Source organism: Nematostella vectensis, chromosome 12 (genome assembly GCF_932526225.1).
Source record: "Nematostella vectensis chromosome 12, jaNemVect1.1, whole genome shotgun sequence".
Lineage (NCBI taxonomy): Eukaryota > Metazoa > Cnidaria > Anthozoa > Actiniaria > Edwardsiidae > Nematostella > Nematostella vectensis.
Window position 1 is genome coordinate 1,391,204 of NC_064045.1, and position 11,297 is coordinate 1,402,500.

Consider the following 11,297-nt stretch of genomic DNA (forward strand, 5'->3'; position numbering starts at 1 on the left):
CCCAACCCCCTCAATCGAACATTGGGCAGCTTCAGGTGTGCAATACCGCAAGATCGTCTCGATCTAACCTTCACGCTAGGTTTTCTGATTATTGCTTCATTGAAGTGATGACGTCACCACCACAGGCAACCCCCCCCCCCCCACAGTAAGAACAATAAGACCATAAGGCATCGCCATTTTATTTTATTTTTGAATGATGTACCTTTCAAGAATGTCAGTGAACTTAGACATCCAAACCATGACAGCATTCCGGAACAGTTCAAGTATTGTGCAGCGGCCCTAGCATTGCAACCAGACTATGCCACTTTATTTCGAGAACAGGGCAATAAAGAGTATTATGTAGACAATGTTTTGTCGTTTCTACATAGTACGAGGCAAATGTACCATCTCTAGCAAGTACAAGTTCTCCGTAATGAGGATTTCGTAAATAGGCCAACTTATAATGACTTCACGCTTAATGCCGAGCAACAAGTGTGCTGAATAAGCTGAAGTCATTTCTTGGTTTACGATCTCGCCATTATGGAACAGTTTTTGCAACTGTACAGCCACAACCCCAAGTATATTATGATGACGAAGAAATTGACGATGACGATCCACAACCTCCACTGAGAACACCACCTATCATTTAATAGCAGGATGACGAAGATCATTCATTGGATGATTGGACCAAACTGCTGTCAATCATAGGTGAGCCTGGTACTGGCAAAACGCATTGCATTAAACGTTCGAAGTAAATATGGAGGAGTTAAAATCTGTGCAGGACACCACAACACCGAGAGCATCGAAGCTACGAGAATTCGTGGCCAGGGAAGAAATGAATAAGCTTAAAATCCTTGGGAAAAAGCTTAACACACGTAACAAGTAAGAGTTCTTCAAGGAAGATTTAGTAGATTTTTTAGAGCTGGTTTCCGAAGAAGGAGAAATCAGTCAGGTTATGGATGACCTGTACCACCTTGGAGCTAAAATGTGGCTCTTAGGAGCAGATTTCAAAGTTATAGCAGAGTTTTTCAGAAACCCCTTGAAATACGAAGAAATGTTTGTTTATCAAGGAATTCTTGTAAATTCTAACATTGAACAATGTTCTAACAGAAAAATATAAATGGGAATTACAAGATACTGATTTTTATCACTAAAAAAAGTCATATTATGCTCTAGTGTTTACTTACTGAATAATTATACTTTTTTCTTTAAAAAAACAAATACTTTCTCCAATGAAAAATCTTATATAAAGAATTGAATTGAAAAAGTTCATTGTAATTAAATGGTCAAGATCATATTTCTCACGTACTTACTTATCCAATCACGTTTAGGGAAACGTATAAATAATACAATAAATTTTGGGTAGAAACGTATCCACATACAGTGATTTTTAGTATTGCACTGCTCTGATTTCCTTTGTCAAAGAACTCTGCAAGGGTTAGAGTCATCACACCCCTTCGGGGTTTATACCAATGTCATGTACATTGGGTACAATATTCAGTTAGGCTCATACACACGAATTTGCAATTAATGCTTATTTTTACCTCTCACTAGAATTGGATCTAATATTTTTGCTATTCTTGTCACAAAATTATTTTCTCAAGTTGTCTTGACCAAATGTTTAACATATATTGCATTAGCTAAAGACATATTTTACATTTTAATTGTTGAAAATTTTATTCATAATTCCATTAGAGAGTACTTTTGGTAGCTATATAGCCCAAACATGTGTTTACTTACATATGTTTCTGATTTTCAACAGATTACAGAAAAACATTATCCAATAAAGGACATCAATTAAGTGAGTATAAATACTATTCATAACAAACCACAGTTATATACTAACATAAATCTCTTTTTTTTCTGGGTACAGAAAGAAACCAGTACTTTGACACATCAAGTTAAGTAAGTATAATACTATTTATTACATAGCACTGTTATAACATTATGTTTGTTGGACTACAGACTCTTTGCATAGTAAAAATGGATTGTGAAAACAATGTCTATCATTGAGGATACCCGAATTTTATTTAACAGAGAATTTGTTTACTAATAGTAATTTCTATTTTTTTATAGAGTACAGCAACCAAGAAACCCAACCAACCAAACACTAAAAAACAATTTAGTAAGTATGATGCTATTCTATAACAATTAATGTTATAACATTATGCATCTTCAATTACTGGACTCTTTGCAAATTAAGAAAATCGTCTGTTGTCATGCAAAAATACTATTTTGCTATCGTAATTTGCCTAGCTTTTATAAATGTCATGTGTTAATTGTACATTGTGTACAGTGTTTTAGTTAGGCCTGAAACAAGAATGGCAATTTTTATGCCCAATTTCATTATTTAACATGTAAAACAGGCTTAATATCTCTGCTATTCTTGTCACTATAGTATTTTCCAAGTCGACTTGTATACAAGCATTAACTTTGAATCGGGCAATACCTAGTTTACAAAACAATTGGTTACCATGGTAACCACCTCATATCATCTGCCTTGTATTTGGCTAGAACTAGTTCTTTGATCTCGAACGGGTAAAGGGGCCCATGCAGGTTTTTTTTTTCACGCTATACACCTTATAATTATAATTGATGTCCATCGCAATCCCTGCTTCCTAAAGTTAGAGCCTAGTGCACCACTGGAGTCCAATGGACTCCGAGAAATTTAAAAATTCATACTGCTAGTTTTGCCGCTGTTAATTTAACATATACCATTGTCTGGTCTTGCAAATAAATAATAAGAGATACTTTATACATTTCAATATATACAGAAATACTTTGTATATTAATATAATATAAGAGTCTCCAGAGGGACTTTGAAGGCTGTTCCAAAAATGTGCTTATTATACATGTACGACCTACTTTGGGTTTAGAAGTTTGTGAGAAGTCATTGAATATCTTATTCGGTTTTGATTCTCTGGTGTACTGACTAGTCCTGGTGCAGGTGCCAATGGCCAGATTAGAAGAGTTCTGGGCTCTTGTCAAAGTCGTATTAGTTTTTTATTTTTCGGTGTATTGAATAGTCCACATGGTGTTCTTTGTTGAAGGGAAGTCTCAAAACTTCTGGGTTGGACCGCATATGGTACTTCTAAGAGCCTCTCGAGAGAACCAGCCTTATCTAGATTTTTTTGGTCCGTCCTGTCACGCCCAGGGCATGCACAAACACGTGTGGGCCGCACCCACCATCACTTTTGTAATGGTCCCTCTTCCTTATCACAAGTCTGGTACTCTTAACATTATGTGGTGTCATGGAGTAATGTACTCTTACATGAGAGAGAAAGCGTCTTTTGTTTTCATTTTATATTGAAACCTGTGTCAACAGGTGTAAAGTGTGTTAACACTAGCTTTACACCTGTAAAATATGAACAACTATCTGTGATAGAAGTGGCTGGCGTAATGACAGCTTGGCTTGCTTGAATCTCTGCCTTGTATTTGGATAGAACTAGTTCTTTGATCTCGAACGGGTAAAGGGGCCCATGCAGGCTATTTTTTTTCACGATATACACCTTATAATTATAATTGATGTCCATCGCAATCCCTGCTTCCTAAAGTTAGAGCCTAGTGCACCACTGGAGTCCAATGGACTCCGAGAAATTTAAAAATGCATACTGCTAGTTTTGCCGCTGTTAATTTAACGTATACCATTGTCTGGTCTTGCAAATAAATAATAAGAGATACTTTATACATTTCAATATATACAGAAATACTTTATATATTAATATAATATAAGAGTCTCCAGAGGGACTTTGAAGGCTGTTCCAAAAATGTGCTTATTATACATGTACGACCTACTTTGTGTTTTGAAGTTTGTGAGAAGTCATTGAATATCTTATTCGGTTTTGATTTATCTGGTGTACTGACTAGTCCTGGTGCAGGTGCCAATGGCCAGATTAGAAGAGTTCTGGGGTCTTGTCAAAGTCGTATTCGTTTTTTATTTTTCGGTGTATTGAATAGTCCACATGGTGTTCTTTGTTGAAGGGAAGTCTCAAAACTTCTGGGTTGGACCGCATATGGTACTTCTAAGAGCCTCTCGAGAGAACAAGCCTTATCTAGATTTTTTTGGTCCGTCCTGTCACGCCCAGGGCATGCACAAACACGTGTGGGCCTCACCCCCCATCACTTTTGTAATGGTCCCTCTTCCTTATCACAAGTCTGGTACTCTTAACATTATGTGGTGTCATGGAGTAATGTACTCTTACATGAGAGAGAAAGCGTCTTTTGTTTTCATTTTATATTGAAACCTGTGTCAACAGGTGTAAAGTGTGTTAACACTAGCTTTACACCTGTAAAATATTAACAACTATCTGTGATAGAAGTGGCTGGCGTAATGACAGCTTGGCTTGCTTGAATCTGCCTTGTATTTGGCTAGAACTAGTTCTTTGATCTCGAACGGGTAAAGGGGCCCATGCAGGTTTTTTTTTTCACGCTATACACCTTATAATTATAATTGATGTCCATCGCAATCCCTGCTTCCTAAAGTTAGAGCCTAGTGCACCACTGGAGTCCAATGGACTCCGAGAAATTTAAAAATTCATACTGCTAGTTTTGCCGCTGTTAATTTAACATATACCATTGTCTGGTCTTGCAAATAAATAATAAGAGATACTTTATACATTTCAATATATACAGAAATACTTTGTATATTAATATAATATAAGAGTCTCCAGAGGGACTTTGAAGGCTGTTCCAAAAATGTGCTTATTATACATGTACGACCTACTTTGGGTTTAGAAGTTTGTGAGAAGTCATTGAATATCTTATTCGGTTTTGATTCTCTGGTGTACTGACCAGTCCTGGTGCAGGTGCCAATGGCCAGATTAGAAGAGTTCTGGGCTCTTGTCAAAGTCGTATTCGTTTTTTATTTTTAGGTGTATTGAATAGTCCACATGGTGTTCTTTGTTAAAGGGAAGTCTCAAAACTTCTGGGTTGGACCGCATATGGTACTTCTAAGAGCCTCTCGAGAGAACAAGTTTTATCTAGATTTTTTGGTCCGTCCTGTCACGCCCAGGGCATGCACAAACACGTGTGGGCACCAACCCCCATCACTTTTGTAATGGTCCTTCTTCCTTATCACAAGTCTGCTACTCATAACATTATGTGGTGTCATGGAGTAATGTACTCTAACATGAGAGAGAAAGCGTCTTTTGATTTCATTTTATATTGAAACCTGAGTCAACAGGTGTAAAGTGTGTTAACACTAGCTTTACACCTGTAAAATATCAGCAACTATCTGTGATAGAAGTGGCTGGCGTAATGACAGCTTGGCTTGCTTGAATCTCTGCCTTGTATTTGGCTAGAACTAGTTCTTTGATCTCGAACGGGTAAAGGGGCCCATGCAGGTTATTTTTTTTCACGATATACACCTTATAATTATAATTGATGTCCATCGCAATCCCTGCTTCCTAAAGTTAGAGCCTAGTGCACCACTGGAGTCCAATGGACTCCGAGAAATTTAAAAATGCATACTGCTAGTTTTGCCGCTGTTAATTTAACATATACCATTGTCTGGTCTCGCAAATAAATAATAAGAGATACTTTATACATTTCAATATATACAGAAATACTTTATATATTAATATAATATAAGAGTCTCCAGAGGGACTTTGAAGGCTGTTATAAAAATGTGCTTATTATACATGTACGACCTACTTTGGGTTTAGAAGTTTGTGAGAAGTCATTGAATATCTTATTCGGTTTTGATTCCTGGTGTACTGACCAGTCCTGGTGCAGGTGCCAATGGCCAGATTAGAAGAGTTCTGGGCTCTTGTCAAAGTCGTATTCGTTTTTTTATTTTTCGGTGTATTGAATAGTCCACATGGTGTTCTTTGTTGAAGGGAAGTCTCAAAACTTCTGGGTTGGACCGCATATGGTACGTCTAAGAGCCTCTCGAGAGAACAAGCCTTATCTAGATTTTTTTGGTCCGTCCTGTCACGCCCAGGGCATGCACAAACACGTGTGGGCACCAACCCCCATCACTTTTGTAATGGCCCTTCTTCCTTATCACAAGTCTGCTACTCATAACATTATGTGGTGTCATGGAGTAATGTACTCTTACATGAGAGAGAGCGTCTTTTGTTTTCATTTTATATTGAAACCTGAGTCAACAGGTGTAAAGTGTATTAACACTAGCTTTACACCTATAAAATATCAGCAACTATCTGTGATAGAAGTGGCTGGCGTAATGACAGCTTGGCTTGCTTGAATCTCTGCCTTGTATTTGGCTAGTTCTTTGATCCCGAACGGGTAAAGGGGCCCATGCAGGTTATTTTTTTTTCACGATATACACCTTATAATTATAATTGATGTCCATCGCAATCCCTGCTTTCTAAAGTTATAGCCTAGTGCACCACTGGAGTCCAATGGACTCCGAGAAATTTAAAAATGCATACTGCTAGTTTTGCCGCTGTTAATTTAACATATACCATTGTCTGGTCTCGCAAATAAATAATAAGAGATACTTTATACATTTCAATATATACAGAAATACTTTATATATCAATATAATATAAGAGTCTCCAGAGGGACTTTGAAGGCTGTTCCAAAATTGTGCTTATTATACATGTACGACCTACTTTGGGTTTAGAAGTTTGTGCGAATTCATTGAATATCTTATTCGGTTTTGATTCCTGGTGTACTGACCAGTCCTGGTGCAGGTGCCAATGGCCAGATTAGAAGAGTTCTGGGCTCTTATCAAAGTCGTATTCGTTTTTTATTTTTCGGTGTATTGAATAGTCCACATGGTGTTCTTTGTTGAAGGGAAGTCTCAAAACTTCTGGGTCCTGTCACGCCCAGGGCATGCACAAACACGTGTGGGCACCAACCAACATCACTTTTGTAATGGTCCTTCTTCCTTATCACAAGCCTGCTACTCATAACATTATGTGGTGTCATGGAGTAAAGTACTCTTACATGAGAGAGAAAGCGTCTTTTGTTTTCATTTTATATTGAAACCTGTGTCAACAGGTGTAAAGTGTATTAACACTAGCTTTACACCTGTAAAATATCAACAACTATCTGTGATAGAAGTGGCTGGCGTAATGATAGCTTGGCTTGCTTGAATCTCTGCCTTGTATTTGGCTAGAACTAGTTCTTTGATCTCGAACGGGTAAAGGGGCCCATGCAGGTTATTTTTTTTTCACGATATACACCTTATAATTATAATTGATGTCCATCGCAATCCCTGCTTCCTAAAGTTAGAGCCTAGTGCACCACTGGAGTCAACTGGACTCCGAGAAATTTAGTCTCTCAAATAAATTCCTTGTTTGATATCCGCAGTAATTGCCCGGATTCGTTAAAAGAGAGCGTGGCCGCCGCTCTGAGACATTCGGTCAAACAATCAAAGCGAATTTATGCACTCAGTCGTGAATATCTTTTAAGATTTGGTAACACGTGGCGTGTTATTAATAACAAAAATCAATATGGTTGTTTTCAGGCTAACATACGACAGAAGAACGCTATCTCATGGCAAGATTCTTGCCTGCGAGTTTGCCCAAGAAGCTTCTGAAAGATTGAACCAGAATGACGGGGTCAGCGATAGTGGCGTGACCACGCTAAAACCTGGAGACTTCGTTGCCTTGGTTTAGAAAGAAAGTACTTTACGGTCGCCCAAGGTTCTCGTGGGCCAGGTGTGCCACTTCTCAGCTGGTGGAGAAGTTCAGTTACTCTGGTATAAAAGGCGGGAACCAAGCGGAACTTACTATATAGAGCTAGATGGTAAACTCTGGGTTGAGAATAAGGACAGTTTACAGCCTCCTAAAATGCATCCTTTGCGTAATAAACCCGGTCATTTCAAGCTAGCAACTTCACTGCGGAGGATTCACAAAGATGTGCTTGGCGCAAAATGTCATTTTTCCGGGTGTATACCCTGATAACCTAGTTATCGTTTCACTTTAGTCTTACAAAATGTGATGATAATAAGATAATCAAGAAAGAATACAGTGTGTTTATAAAATGAGTCTGTTGTCATTTTTCTACCGTTAATGTTCCCTCCCCAACCCCCTCAATCGAACATTGGGCAGCTTCAGGTGTGCAATACCGCAAGATCGTCTCGATCTAACCTTCACGCTAGGTTTTCTGATTATTGCTTCATTGAAGTGATGACGTCACCACCACAGGCAACCCCCCCCCCCACAGTAAGAACAATAAGACCATAAGGCATCGCCATTTTATTTTATTTTTGAATGATGTACCTTTCAAGAATGTCAGTGAACTTAGACATCCAAACCATGACAGCATTCCGGAACAGTTCAAGTATTGTGCAGCGGCCCTAGCATTGCAACCAGACTATGCCACTTTATTTCGAGAACAGGGCAATAAAGAGTATTATGTAGACAATGTTTTGTCGTTTCTACATAGTACGAGGCAAATGTACCATCTCTAGCAAGTACAAGTTCTCCGTAATGAGGATTTCGTAAATAGGCCAACTTATAATGACTTCACGCTTAATGCCGAGCAACAAGTGTGCTGAATAAGCTGAAGTCATTTCTTGGTTTACGATCTCGCCATTATGGAACAGTTTTTGCAACTGTACAGCCACAACCCCAAGTATATTATGATGACGAAGAAATTGACGATGACGATCCACAACCTCCACTGAGAACACCACCTATCATTTAATAGCAGGATGACGAAGATCATTCATTGGATGATTGGACCAAACTGCTGTCAATCATAGGTGAGCCTGGTACTGGCAAAACGCATTGCATTAAACGTTCGAAGTAAATATGGAGGAGTTAAAATCTGTGCAGGACACCACAACACCGAGAGCATCGAAGCTACGAGAATTCGTGGCCAGGGAAGAAATGAATAAGCTTAAAATCCTTGGGAAAAAGCTTAACACACGTAACAAGTAAGAGTTCTTCAAGGAAGATTTAGTAGATTTTTTAGAGCTGGTTTCCGAAGAAGGAGAAATCAGTCAGGTTATGGATGACCTGTACCACCTTGGAGCTAAAATGTGGCTCTTAGGAGCAGATTTCAAAGTTATAGCAGAGTTTTTCAGAAACCCCTTGAAATACGCAGAAATGTTTGTTTATCAAGGAATTCTTGTAAATTCTAACATTGAACAATGTTCTAACAGAAAAATATAAATGGGAATTACAAGATACTGATTTTTATCACTAAAAAAAGTCATATTATGCTCTAGTGTTTACTTACTGAATAATTATACTTTTTTCTTTAAAAAAACAAATACTTTCTCCAATGAAAAATCTTATATAAAGAATTGAATTGAAAAAGTTCATTGTAATTAAATGGTCAAGATCATATTTCTCACGTACTTACTTATCCAATCACGTTTAGGGAAACGTATAAATAATACAATAAATTTTGGGTAGAAACGTATCCACATACAGTGATTTTTAGTATTGCACTGCTCTGATTTCCTTTGTCAAAGAACTCTGCAAGGGTTAGAGTCATCACACCCCTTCGGGGTTTATACCAATGTCATGTACATTGGGTACAATATTCAGTTAGGCTCATACACACGAATTTGCAATTAATGCTTATTTTTACCTCTCACTAGAATTGGATCTAATATTTTTGCTATTCTTGTCACAAAATTATTTTCTCAAGTTGTCTTGACCAAATGTTTAACATATATTGCATTAGCTAAAGACATATTTTACATTTTAATTGTTGAAAATTTTATTCATAATTCCATTAGAGAGTACTTTTGGTAGCTATATAGCCCAAACATGTGTTTACTTACATATGTTTCTGATTTTCAACAGATTACAGAAAAACATTATCCAATAAAGGACATCAATTAAGTGAGTATAAATACTATTCATAACAAACCACAGTTATATACTAACATAAATCTCTTTTTTTTCTGGGTACAGAAAGAAACCAGTACTTTGACACATCAAGTTAAGTAAGTATAATACTATTTATTACATAGCACTGTTATAACATTATGTTTGTTGGACTACAGACTCTTTGCATAGTAAAAATGGATTGTGAAAACAATGTCTATCATTGAGGATACCCGAATTTTATTTAACAGAGAATTTGTTTACTAATAGTAATTTCTATTTTTTTATAGAGTACAGCAACCAAGAAACCCAACCAACCAAACACTAAAAAACAATTTAGTAAGTATGATGCTATTCTATAACAATTAATGTTATAACATTATGCATCTTCAATTACTGGACTCTTTGCAAATTAAGAAAATCGTCTGTTGTCATGCAAAAATACTATTTTGCTATCGTAATTTGCCTAGCTTTTATAAATGTCATGTGTTAATTGTACATTGTGTACAGTGTTTTAGTTAGGCCTGAAACAAGAATGGCAATTTTTATGCCCAATTTCATTATTTAACATGTAAAACAGGCTTAATATCTCTGCTATTCTTGTCACTATAGTATTTTCCAAGTCGACTTGTATACAAGCATTAACTTTGAATCGGGCAATACCTAGTTTACAAAACAATTGGTTACCATGGTAACCACCTCATATCATATTTGTCACGTATTAACCTATTGAACACGTAACGAAACGTATTTCAATAATACAATGTTGAGAGGGAGCCGTATTTATATACAGTGATTTTTTGTATTGCACTGCTCTGATTTCCTTTGTCAAAGAACTCTGCAAGGGTTAGAGTCATCACACCCCTCCGGGGATGGTCTAGAAGGCTCATAGAAGGTACTCTGGTGTGTGTATCGTCGAAATGTGTTTGGTGGCTGGGATTGACTAGCCATGAAACGTGTTTTACGGTATACATTTCAAGGTCGCTTCTTTAGCCAGACTATGAATGATTATGACATGCGAAGTTTTTCGACATTGACCTATATCGGTTGACACAAATTGCGATGACAGAGAACGGCTCCCTAGTTTACTCTTCGTGTAGGGCGTTTGAGCAGTGTCAAGCTAAACTTCGTTGCTTATGTTGCGGGGCTATAGTTTCAGGAACATCGTTATTATTTAAGAAAATTGAAACAAATGAGATGTACAAGTTATAATGACGTTTCAATTAAGAAAGCCGAACTAAAAAATTGCAAAAGCTTTTTATTAGATGAATCGTCAACTGGATTTTTCTGTTGTTCGTGGTAAAGAAAAGTCATGTTCAACATGTATTACATTACGTAACCACATATTTTAATTGCCCAGGATACCTTTTAAGTGATAACAAACGAGTAAACTACTTTTCCCATTTTCCCCCACTATTTTCTGCGACCATACAAAGGGAAACCCCGGGTCAGATTGGGTAAGTTCAGCAAAGCACTGAATACACGAAATTGTGAATGGCTGTTAAGGCCAGGCGTGGCGCTTTCTGAGCTCGCCCAATGTGTCAACGAAAATATGGACATAAT